A 13,753-nucleotide genomic window follows, 5' to 3' on the forward strand; every position below is an offset into this window, starting at 1 on the left:
TAACACCACAACTTTCACAAGTGTCTGAAGGAGCAGTAATTGTTGGGAAGAAATATGCAAATACCAAATTGAAATGGATTGCGAGGTTATTTCCTAACACCACAACTTTCACAAGTGTCTGAAGGAGCAGTAATTGTTGGGAAGAAACATGCAAATACCAAATTGCATGACAAAGTAACAATGGAAGAAATACTCAAGTTAAAACTTTCCACACTATTTGAACATGAGGAGCAAACTAATTTCAAGCACAAATGGAAATTTGGATAGCAATTATACTAACAGTAAAATAGTAAAGCAAGCAAAATAAATCAAATGTAAGAAACACCAATTTATGTGAAAAACCCCTTTTAAGATGAAGAGAAAACAACCATGGGTCCAGAGCTCCATTATATCAAATGAGAGAGTTTCAAAGTGTTCTCCAAATGGCTACAATATCAACCCCAAACACAAAGCAACAATAACAACAAGAGAAGATTGGAAGAAAATCAAACAAGAGAAGATTGGAAGAAAATCACCCAAAACACAGCTACTGTGCACAAGCTAATTTTTAAGCAGAAAAGTCTGCACACACTCTCTCTATTTTTGAGTTGAAAGGCTGCTCACTCTCAATGTTTCTTGCCCCCAATTCAGACCTATAGTTCGTTTAATGTATGGGCCAAATATATAAATGGGTTGGACCAAGTTGCGTATTTATTTATCCACATAGGAAGAAAAAAAGCCCAAAACATTCTCCCCTTCCCGACTACGTGGAGGAGACCGCCATCCTTGCGATCATGCAACACTCTTCAAATTTCCCTCTTGGAAAAGCTTTAGTCATCATGTCTGAACCATTATCATCAGTGCGAATCTTATCAAGTTCAAGCAACTTAGAATCCAACACATCTCTAATCCAATGGTATCTTACATCAATATGTTTCAACCTACCATGGAATGTAGAGCTCTTGCCAAGATAAAGAGCACTTTGACTGTCGCAATAAAGCACATACCTCTCTTGAGCAAAGCCAAGTTCCTCCATAAATCTCTTCATCCAGAGCAACACTTCATAAGCTTCAAGGGTAGCAATAATCTCAGCTTCTATAGTAAATAGAGCAACACATTTTTGCAACCTAAATTACCAAGATACAATCCCCCCTGCAAAAGTAACCAAGTAGCCTGAAGTAGACTTGAGAGTATCAACATCACCGGCCATATCTGAATTAGTGTAACCACAAAGAATAGGCTTCTCTGTCCCAAAGTACAAACTCAGACTAGAAGTGCCACAAAGATATCTCATAATAAACTTCACAGCATTCCAATGCTCTCTTCCTGGATTAGAAAAGAAAATGCTAACAATACCAACAACATGAGTAATATCTGGTCTTGTACAAATAATTGCATACATCAGACTACCAACAGCTGAAGCATAAGGAACTTTCTTCGTATCTTCCTTTTCATCATCACTGGAAGGACACTGCTTCGTGCTCAATTTAAAGTGCATAGTTAAAGGTGTACTGACAACCTTAGCTTTATCCATGTTGAACCTGCAAAGTACTTTCTGAATGTACTTCTCTTGTGATACAACTTCTTGGCCTTTCTTTCACAAACAATCTGCCTTGCTGGTCCCAAGTCTTTCATAGCGAAAGACTTACTCAATTCTTGCTTCAACTTTTGAATTTTGCAACCATTATTACCAACAACAAGCATGTCATCAACATTAAGCAATAAAATGATAAAGTCAGCATCAGAGAATTTTTGCACAAAAAACACAATGATCAAAAGAAGTATTCTTGAAACCTTGTTGACTCATAAAAGAACCAAACTTCCTGTACCACTGTCTGGGAGCTTGTTTCAAACCATGCAAGCTCTTCTTCAATTTGCAAACATAATTCTCTTTACCCTTAATTTTAAAACCTTCTGGCTGCTCCATATAAATTTCTTCATTTAAGTCACCATAGAGAAAAATAGTTTTAACATCCATTTGTTCAACCTCTAAATCTAGACTTGCAGCCAAGCCCAGAACAACCTGAATGGATGATACCTTCACAACTGGAGATAAGATTTCATCAAAAATCAACTCCCTTTTTCTGATTAAATCCTTTGGCAACCAATCTAGGCTTGTACCGTGGAATTGGGTTACCATCTTCATGTTTCACCCTGAAACCCCACCTATTTTTCAAAGCTTTTCTATCTTTAGGAAGCTTAACCAAATCAAATGTATTATTATCATGCAAGGATTTAATCTCATCTTGCATAGCATCAAACCACCTTTCTTTTTCTTCACTGTCCATGGCCTCATAAAACTTTCAGGTTCTTCCCCGTCACTCAAGAGTACAAACTCATTGGGAGTAATGAGATGAATGTACTTTCTCTCTAGTAGATCTTTTGAGAGAACTCTCTGGAGCATCAATAGCAGATGGTTGCTGGCCAGCCACATCATCTTCCACTGGAGCATCAATAACGTCATGTTGGTCATTCTAAACATGATCACTATCTTCATTATCAACTTGATCTTCATTATTTGGAAGATTTTCTTCAAGTGCAATTGTCACAGGAACTGGATCAACATCAACTATGCTCTCACTGCTCTGAGAATCAGCCTTCTCAGCTTTCTTCAGATCTTCAATTGTCTGGTCTTGAAGCCAAATTCGTCTTGACCATAACCAATGAAAATACGCTGCCTAGTTTTAACTTCCAGCTTTGATCTCTCATCCTTAGGATCGTACATAAAGGCCTTACACCCGAAAACTCTCGAATGAGCATAAGAGACATCCTTACTAAACCAAACTCTATCAGGACATCACTATCCAAACCAACAGTAGGAGATAAATTGATAATACAAGCAGCAGTATTAAGTGCTTCTGCCTAAAATGAATCTGGTAGCTTAGCATCTGAAAGCAAATATCTAACCCTCTCAACTATAGTTTTGTTCATCCTCTCTACTAAACTATTTAACTGAGGAGTCTTTGGAGGAGTTTTCTGATACTGAATCCCTTGCTGTCTACAATAATTATCAAAAAGACCAATGTATTCACCACCATTGTCTGAGTGGATACATTTTAGTTTCTTCCCTGTCTGTCTCTCAACCATGGCCTGAAAAGTCTTGAATACATCAAGTACTTGATCCGTGAACTTTAAAGAAAATACCAAGAGTTTGCGAGAATGATCATCAATAAAAGTCACAAAGTAAAGTGCACCACCACGAGAGCTTACTTTAAAAGGGACCACACAAATCAGAATGTATCAACTGCAGCAAATCAAGTTTACTTGAAGGCAAATGACTTTGAAAAGAAACCCTTTTCTGTTTCCCGGCTAAGCAATGAACACATCCCTTTATATTTGATTGTTTCACTCCAAAAGGAAAATTTTTCTTAGCCAAATTATCAATCCCCTTCTCGCTCATATGACTCAATCTTTTATGCCATAACTCTGATAAAGTATCATTCTCTACCAAATTTACTGAGTCACAACAAATGAAGCCCTGAAATAAGTACAAATCAGATATCTTGTAACCTCGAGCCACAATCATTGAACCTCTAAGAAGCTTCCACTGGCCACCACCAACGGCTTGATCATAACCCTCATCGTCAAGCTTTCCTACAAAAATTAAATTCAGTCAAACATCTGGAGCATGCTTGCATTGTTAGGAACCAACTTCGTACCATTCTTACTTTCCAAGCAAACTGTGTCAATATCAAATACATCAACCTCACTATCATTGCCCATTCGTAACATTCCAAAATTACCTGGCGTATAAGAGGAAAAATAATTCATTCTTTGGCGTAACATGAGAAGTGGCACCTGAATCCACAAACCAGGTAAACTCATCATAAACAAGATTGATATCATTTTTACCACAAGAAACAAGAAGACCATTTTCATCAACAACAGCAATACGATTTTCAGTATCGCCATCTTTCTTTTGTTTTTTCTGATCTCTCTTAAACCTGTAGCAATGTTTCTTGATGTGTCTTTTCAAGTGACAATAGTCACATGCAACATTCTTGTACCTGGAAGATCTTGACTTGTTTCTACTTTTGCCTCTGTCATTTTGACCTCTGAAATTGCTTCTCCCCCTGTCTTCAGTAACCAAAACATCAGAGTGTGAAGCTGAAAAAGACGATGCTTGAGATCTGTAGCAGTTCTATTTTTACCTATTCAGATTTTCACTTGCCTCATTTAAAAAGGAAAGTGTCTCGGGAAAGTACGGGCTTAATCGTACCGAGAAAAAGGAAAAAATATACTTCTACATGGATGGTGCTCTAAATGGATATTGTTTTAGAGTCACTACCTAACTTATAGGTAAGTTAGGAAAATTAGTTCGAAAGGGTTCATTTAAAACGATTAAATTTTAGAAGAAACCACTCTAAGCCAAAGTATGGGTAAGGGTTCTGGTGATCCCCGAGGAAGGTGTTAGGCACCCCGATATTAAGGATCCGTAAAATACGATTTACCTACGGGTTCTAATAGTATGCCTTGTGAATATACATTGTTTTTGATAAAAACTACTTTTGTTTTAGATTCCCGCTATAAAAGGTTAGTCATTTATGCAAAATACAACACTTTCAAGAAATAAAAGTGGTAAAGTTTTGTCCAAAATTGGGCATTTTGGGTTTCGGACTAGAACACCTAGCTTAAAACCAGAAGAAGTTAACCTAAGTAGAAGACTACGTCAGCCCACCCGAGTTTACAAAAAGATTTTTTAGTTAAGTTAGGTTTTTTAGGAAAATTGTTTTTTGGCATACTATTATTATCCATATTTTAACCATATTTCATATTTTTAGATTTTTAGTCATTTTTAGTCTAAGATAGTCAAAAATAGTCCAAGTCCAAATCTTGTTCAAACGGTCCAAGAGTCCACAGGTCCATGGTCATTTTTATTTTAAAAATTGGTTAAGTTCGTCAATTTTTGTCCCAAAAAATCATTATTTTCAAATTTAAAGATGTATCAATATTATACAAGTATAATCAGTCCAAAAAGGTTGTTTTTCACAAGAATGTTCCAAAGTCAATTTTTGAGTTTTCAAAAATGATTTTTGTGACTCTAAATATGTGATAATTTTAAAGGTTCCAATAAATCATACACAAAATGAATTGAAATACAAAACTAAATAGGATAGGGAGTTGGGCCGACCAAGCCCAACAGAAAAATGCACGAATTAATATTTTTCGCTCCAGTATGTGTTCCAATGCTTATGTCTTCCATAATAGGGGTAGACTCGATCTAGAATTGTTAGTGGGCCTCAATGGACCCACCAACGTATAGGGGTAATCACAACAAATAGGTATATATAATATTAGTAAAATAACCGATAATGATAATTAAATTTACAAAGCCAAAAAATGAATTACAATGCTTTAGGGCTAAGCCCAAAATTATTATACTCGTAAAATAGCAGAAAATTTATGCAAAAGCCCATCAATTGCTAAATATAACACTTATCAGATCACCAAGACTAAGGACAGGCCCAGAATTGTGGCCCAAAATTATTTTCTTCTTAAAATTTTCTAAGTGTCAGACTGCAATATACATGATATACCTACTAAAATAGAGAGCAAAACCCATGAAGGGCATACCCTCTTTACACCTCAATATACACTATATACTCAACTAATATCAACTCTCAAACACCACATTTAGCTCACATAGAAAACTTCAAATCCACCCAGCAAATGCCACAATTCCAAACTTACGTATTTAGCTACTAATTAAGACTAACAAACAATCAAAAGTTCTCCATAAGTTAGTTTTAAGGCCAGTTATCAAAAAATCCAAAAACAAAAGTGTCACAGAGTACTTCCACTAGCACAGGAGGGAAAACCAAGCAATTTCAAGCAAACAAGTTGTACATGAGCCAATGTTCAAAACTTTTTGAAGAGGTATTAATATCAGAAAGTGGCATAGTGATGAATTATCACCTAAAACTAAAACCAGCACATTGCAAATTCAAGCAAGAGTGAAACAGTACCAATTTAATATCAATATGCTTTTCAATTTCCAGATTTTTCAAACCACACTCAACAGGTTTTGAAATTCATTCAGACAGTCAACAGGTCCCAGACCAAGTCTCAAAATGAAGGTTCCAACTTACATTTTTCCAGAATTATAGAAAGGTTAACAGGTTTAAAATGATACACATATAGGGTCTTCAAACATAGGTTAAGACAAGTTACAAGCAATCCAACAATGCAAAATTCTGTGAGGTGTTCAAAGACCTTTAAGTGATGCTTCAAATCTCAACTTGTTTTCAAATTGTCTTATTAAACTAGTGGGAGCAAATGACAATTACACACATAATTCTAGAGATCAATTTTCAGACAAAGCCATTTATACAGGTTTCAAGTAGTTTCCAACATGAATCAGGTAAATGTGGGCAATAGTTTCAAATGTAAGTCTAGACCTAAATGACCATGGAGGGGTCACACTCATGGGCACAGTATCCATCAAGAAAAGCAAAGCGAGAAGCAGAATTATAATAGTTTCATGTTCATTTTCCTGACCCGTTAAGTGTGCTAATTCATACATAGTTCAAAGGAAAGATTTTCAGCAGTATCATTGAAGTTCAATGTAGGATCATACATCAGTCAAGAAAAGAAGAAAACAGCCAAGTTAAAAACAAGCCTATGCAGTTTGGCTTTTCAAAATATTTATAGCTTTCTTTTAAACTTCTATAGTCAATGTTGACACATAATTTTGGCTCGACGTGCTTAAAATTAACGTTTTGGGGGGCCCTGATTCGTTAAAGAGCACGAAATACATTTTTACATTTTTTTAACACTTTATTGATGATTATCCTTATTTTAGGAATTTTCTCAATTTATTGTCATTTCTCAAGAATCATTATTTTGCACATGTACAGCGTAATACTACCATTTTTTGTGCAATTAATAATTGTTTCTTAATTTTATAGCGATACCTTTTCATATCTTACACATTAATATTTATATTTTATACTTACATTATTATTTATACATGTATTAATTAACTATATTTTAGTACAGCCCGACAGTGCAGAGAAAAGCGGAGTAACTAATTTTTTTTAATGCAGAGCAAAATTCAATCAAATCAAGGTCTCGTCACTTTTTTTAAAAGTGGACATTTTGAGGTGATGGGTTCGATTTTGATTAGTTAAAAGAAATAAGGGGACAAAGGGGTATGGCTTTTGGACAAAAAAGAGTTTGTGTACATTATAAGAAAAGAGGGGTTGATCTAATCTTCTACAGATACACACACACACCACAGATTTCACCTTCCCTCTTGGAAACCTAATTATTTCTCTTCCCTTATCCATTTTCAGCCGCCAACCACGCCTATCTCATCGCCGCTGCCTCTCCACGGAGCTCCGGCGAACCATCCTCTTCACACAACAGCCGCCACCCACCACCACAAAACCAGCCCTTCATCTTCTCCTACAGCACAAACCACCAGTCCCCACCAACGAACATCCCGCTCATAGCCACTGCTAGCCTTCCCTTTCCCCTTCCCCAGTTCCGTCATTACCACCGGAAAATGTACTATTCTGCTCCGTTTTTGCTTAAGTTATGGCTTCTCCGACTTGTTTTAATTTTGTGATTTGATTGCTTCTGGTTGAAGTTGAGATTTTCTGGCTGCCTAAGTTTGTATACATTATTATTGCTAACTGGCTCATTCTATCATTGATTTGTCTGAGTATTTAACTGGTCTTCGTGTTTATATTTTTTTGTTGTCGCTTTGTATTGATTTTGCACCGTTTGAACTTTTTTTTTTTTGGCAAGCGCTATTTTTGGTCTGCCCGGTTTGGGCAAGTAATAATTGCATTGGTTTTCTTCTTGACAAAAATGGGTTGTTCCTTTAGGTTAGTGTTGCTGCTACTAATTGGAGTAAACTGCTGCACCTGATGCGAGTTGGCTGGCACGAGTTTTGAACCCATTTGCTACTGTTTAAGGCCTTCAACGTGCTGTAACTCCTTGAGTAATTTATGGTGCTACCTGGTTTGTAATTGCTAGATTTTGGCCTAATGATTACTTCATTTTGGGGTCACGAGTTACTACATTTTGAGTAGGATTTATGCTGCATATTTATGGCTGAAATGAGTTGCATTTGTGAGAGAATTTCTGGCCAAATTGTTGTTGTCGTTACGGCTTTAAATCTGTAGTTAATTGGTTGATGTTCGTGAGCTTGGTAATTGATGCATTTCTAAAGGGTGGACTGCTATATCTTGTGGAAATTAATTGTTCTATTCTTTGAGCCAAATGTCGCGCTCAGTGATGAATTGTTTGCTGCCTTTTTTGGGGTCATTGGTTTGCCTTTCTAAGGTTGTTTAGCTATTTTTTAAGGTTACCTTGTTGCTGCCTCAAAGAAGAAATTGCTACTACTACACTTTGAGAGTTGGTGTATTGTCTTTAACTTGAATAGACGATGCACTTTAGTGCTACTCAACATATGCTACACTTGAGGTGGAAATGACAGATTCACTTGAAAAATCCCACCGTTTCGAACAAATACATGGCCGATGAAGAAATTTCCGTCGATTTCCAAGGCCTTCCATGTACAAAGACGGGTTTTTTATTTTAAGTTTATTCATTATTTCTTTAATTCACCCGATAGTTATTTATTTTCTTACTAACATTTTTATTCAGTCTCATGCATGTCACGACCCAGCTAGGGGCCACGACGGGTACCCGGAGCTAGTTACCGAGCACCGCTCATTCTACTGCTTATCTTGCTCATTTAATACTCTTTTATCAATTTTACATACCAATTGTAGGAAAATCATATTTAATCAAAATATAAATACTTTATATACATTAGCCCCTTGGTCATCAAAATAATACACATACATATGAAAACATCTCATGAGACCATCTAACCCACACTGCGTATCTACGAGCCTCTACTAACATAATGAATACATGGACGGAACAAGACTCCGTCATGCCCAAAATATGCATATATGAATGTACATCAAAAGAATAGTCATAAGCACCTCCGAACAATGGAGTGCTATCTATCAGCTGACAGCTACTGAGGACCTGGGCCAAGCTCTCCTCCCTGTCTACCTGTGGGCATGAACACAGCGTCCGAAGAAATGACGTCAGTACGAATATTGTATCGAGTATGAGAGGCATACATAATGAAAGGAACATCAGTAATATGGGAATAACATCAACATGAGACATATGGATCTGACTGATAATCATAAATGAAGTAATGCATGCTATCTTACTCATACTCATCATCATAACATGTATGCATCATATGCAAGCTGCCCGTCCATGTCGGAACGGTGTGATAATCAATAATATTAGCCCGCGTCCAGGCCTCCCGCGTCCGGGGTACCATCTCATGCCGCCCACTAGTGGTGTCTGCCCATGCCCGTAGGTCGTGGTGTATCCATATCGCCGCCCGCCGAAGCGGTGTCTGCCCGGCCAACTAGGCCCGGTGTGAAATGCTCATGACATGCTCAATATAAATGCTCATAGTAATATGCTTATCATAAAATACTTATCTTATCATAATACGTATATAAGACTCATGACCAACTTTACTCTATCGGGGTGACGTAAGGTCGTGATCCCCCGATTACATTATGAAACCATCATGGACATTCTGCCCCACCTTGAAAGGACTAGTACATAAGGTGAGTGTAGGCAAGGAATATCATCATCCTCATTCTAGTGTCATCATATCGTATAACTCATCTCATATAGGCATTCATAAGTATAAGCTTTTAACTTCTTAGAATGCAAGAACTTATGAAAGGAATAGGGATTCAAGTTAAGGGATTCATGCCATTAGAAAGAAGGACTAGCCTCACATACCTTGGTCGTTTATCTAAGATATCGCTCACTTGTTCTCCGTCGACATCACGTCGTTACCTTCATAAGAGAATTCGTATCACCATTAGTAAACTAACTATAAGAACGCGTCGCGAATTCTAGGAGAAGTTGGACAACGCTCCCTTTGCTCATGCCATTTTTCTCATGTTTATCTCAACTCCAACATTCATAACATTATTCGCAATATCGTCATCGACAATCGTCATTTACGTACATTTAGCAAAACTCACCATTTTCCTCCAATTTCCCCCATATTTAGCCTTATGACTAGTCTTTGCGTTTTCATGCATTTAATGCTTGTTTCATGATAAAAACATCATTTATAACGTATTAGTACTCACAACACTTCAATATTCATGGTTCGATTCCACTATCATTCATTCATGCCACTATTCACTCAATAATGACCCATTTCTATGTTCTTCTACATTTCAAGTGTCTAAGCTTTCCAATACTTCAAACTACATGGAATAATCATAAAATTTACCTTGGATGATGGTTGAACAATCCTTAAGTTGAAATGCTCCAATTAGCCAAAACCCTAGTTCCACCTTCTTGGGAATTTCTTGACTTAGAAGATCCTTTGATGTGTTCTTACACTTACTTTTATGAATTTGGTTTTGATAATCTTGATATCTCCTTTGATTCTCTTGAATTCTTGTGGAGGAATTATTTGGAATATTCTAGAGGTCTCTTGAGTTGTTGGATGAATAATGAAGTAATATGAAGCCTAAGTCCCTTTTTAAAATCACAAAACCTAATCTTTAATGAATTCTTGTCGGGGTGAACAGTGGTCGTAAACCACCATATACGGACCGTGTTTTGATTTACGGTCCGTCCACTGTGGTCGTGTTTAAGCATCCCAGAAACAGAAAGGTTGGCTGGGGATTATGACAATTTACGACTGAGGTTTACGGTCCGTAAACCAGTTTACGGGCCGTCCTCCAAGTCGTATTTAACCATTCAATGACAAAAAGTTTTGGCTGATGGACATGGTAGTTTACGACCTGGTTTACGGTCCGTAAACCAGTTTACGGGCCGTAAACTGGGTCGTATTTAACCATATTCAACATTTTCAGAAGGTTGGGATTTTTGACAAGCTGGAGGACGATTGCACTATACGGTCCGTAAATCACTTTACGGGCCGTATAGTGCCATATACGACCACTGTGCTGGAAACTTTTCCGCGACTTTCTTATTTCCAAAAATTCTTAATTAGTCATTCCCGACTTAATAAAACATCCTTCACACAAACTCTTCATCATTCCACTCATCATACAAGTACGGAACAATTTCCGAGGTGTAACAATGCAGGTATCCGGAGTTACTTTTTGAAGATGACACTCAAAAGAAGTTCAAATAGCTTCTTAAATTCTCTGTTTATATATATATATATATATATATATATATATATATTTACATTATTAAATTATACAAGCATAAAATATAGTGAAACTTTACTTTTTACGGTGCAGGTTGATGGTATTTATTTATGATCTGCTTAGGTGATTTAAATTTTATGTGTTTTAGACAAATCAATATTAGGCAGTTATTATTTTCGTAGCTAATATTCTTATAGTTATCATGTTTCGCTAGAGTTTTAATTCAATAGCTTAGCACACTTAAGTAAATAAATAGGGTGATTTGCCTCAATATTTAGGCTTTAGAATGTACTCTCATAATTAATTGATTAGGCGTACATACTTAGCTAGTTAAATTAGTTAACTCACCTTGAGTGCAAAATAATTTCATGTCCATTCCTTATACCCTTTTCACATACCCAAGCTTCTAAGTTGCACATAACTTTTTTTTGAAATAATTATTATATCACATATGTATAAAATACGTATTGCACGATTATTTATGTGAATAGTCATATTAGTTATTCTTTAGTCTAAATTCTACTAATTTTTGTAAATAATAATCAAGCCTTTTTACACATCCCTCGTATAGTTAAATTGGTCCAGCCGGGAACCACATTTGTGGATTCTGAAGGATGCCTAACACCTTCCCTTCGGAATAATTTGAACCCTTACCTAGAATCTCACTTATTTTCGTAGACCATGTTAAGCTGCATATATTAATAATTTATAGGTACCCTAGTATACCTTAAATGCTAGGTGGCGACTCTGTACATAATTAATTATTTCAGAGCTCTATAAGTTGTGCTTTGTTAAGCCTTGATAAAAATAAGGTGCAACAACATGGCGACTCTGCTGCGGAGACTTAGGTTCTAACCATATGGACTCAATTTGTTATTCGAGGTATGTTATCTTTATTTGAGTTTTTGTTTATTATTTTACTTGCCTGTATTTATTCGTCATGTATATCCTTCCCCTTGTTCCCTTATTTGTTTACGTACATATCTGTTTTTTTTTCATACACTGTAATATTGTCCTTTTTTTTTTTCACTAACAAGTTTATTTACCATACTCATTTTTTTTTTTACTTTATTGTAAGTTATGCATCTTGCTTTTACTGTTTCTCTTTAATTGCTATCTTTTTGTGGTTTTATATTAATATTCATATGTTTTATCGGTTTATATAAATTGTCAATCCGTTCATACTTCTTCCAAATCCTGGAAAATTCACACAAAATCACACACTTAAAGCGGTTTAGCGGTTCGCGGCCGCGCACTACTAAATCACCCTTTAGTTGGATCGATCTTGTGGATTTAGTCGATCGGCGGTGCAGTCGACAGCCACGGACTTTCCACTCCCAAGTTGTCCGCTTGGGAGAACCTTGTGTTTAGATAAAACCAACTCCTAGAATTCCTAGGTTACTGTACATTCCATTTTTTAGTTGTTTTTAGCTAGGTTGAATTTTATCCTTTATTTCGAACAGTCTTTTCATTTTTCATACTCTTTATTTGTTACATGTTTTTGTTTTTAAATAAATATTGTTGTTATTTGCTTTGCACTACCTTAGCACTTTATCTAACTATTTTTAGTTGACTTGTGTTGAACCCTGCATTTTGTAAAATGTTTTTTCTTCAATCATGCATTTTATACCCCATCTGCAAGAACTACGCACACCTGATTCTCTTCTTTGATGAGATACGTAGGCAGCCCTTTTGGGTTTGGTATTCATTATTCAAAAAATCAAAAAAAAATCCTTTATTTTGAAAAATCACAAAAATATTTTATTTCCTTCAATCCTATCTGAACGAACTACGCGCACCTGATTCTCATCAAAGATGAGATACGTAGGCAACCCTTTTTGGGTTCGGTACCCCTATTCAAAAAATACAAAAATATTTTTTAGATTCATATCTTTGACTTGGTTGGTACCGACACAGTTAGAATGTGCATAGAAAAGAAACAAGTAACAATCAATATGATAGAGAGGACTGACTTCGTGGTAAACTATAGATTCTTTTGGTACCTCTCATTCACACTTTATGTGACACTTGAAAAATTCTCTTGTATGCTTTTAAGACAAGAACAAAACCAACCTTATTGTTTCATGTGCATTGTATGGTGAGCTTTAGATAGCGTTCAATTGCATTGCATTGTGATCTAGAACTTGGCCTGAATGTCTGTTGAGGCGAAATTATGAGTAACACTCAGCATAGAAAAGGATCGTAGGTCTTCTTTGACCCGTTAGAGCCTTTCTAGCCTACCAAATGACATTATCCCTAACATTCCCCCTTTGAGCCTAAAGCCTTTTCTTTTACCACCACATCATAAGCCTATACCATTTCTGAGTGCTTACATGCACTATCTCTCTCTTGGCCCAACCTCCATGAGCGCACTAAAACGTGCAACCGCGGATAGAGATCTGAGCTGAAGCTTAAAAAAAAAAGGATTCGACCGTCCCAGAAAAACAAAGGCTAAGAACGACCTCCAAAGCAAGAAGGAGCCCACACAAAAAAAAAAAAAACTCAGTCATTCGGGATCTCGGACATACAACCCGTTATTTCTTTTTATCTTTCACACTCAGGCATACAACCCGGAA

At 36.4% G+C, this 13,753-nt stretch overlaps 1 protein-coding gene across 1 annotated transcript in view; it reads left to right on the forward strand.

Moving 5' to 3' along the window:
• The first annotated feature begins 799 nt into the window (after positions 1-799).
• The window catches only part of LOC132603788 (protein LEAD-SENSITIVE 1-like), a 46,685-nt gene continuing 33,731 nt past the window's right edge, over positions 800-13,753 (forward strand). Inside the window, exon 1 of the mRNA XM_060317021.1 lies at positions 800-810. The gene's annotated coding sequence lies outside the window, so the exon portion shown is untranslated. The remainder of the gene's footprint in view (positions 811-13,753) is intronic.

The sequence above is a fragment of the Lycium barbarum genome, chromosome 7 (genome assembly GCF_019175385.1).
Source record: "Lycium barbarum isolate Lr01 chromosome 7, ASM1917538v2, whole genome shotgun sequence".
In the NCBI taxonomy this organism is placed as follows: Eukaryota; Viridiplantae; Streptophyta; class Magnoliopsida; order Solanales; family Solanaceae; genus Lycium; species Lycium barbarum.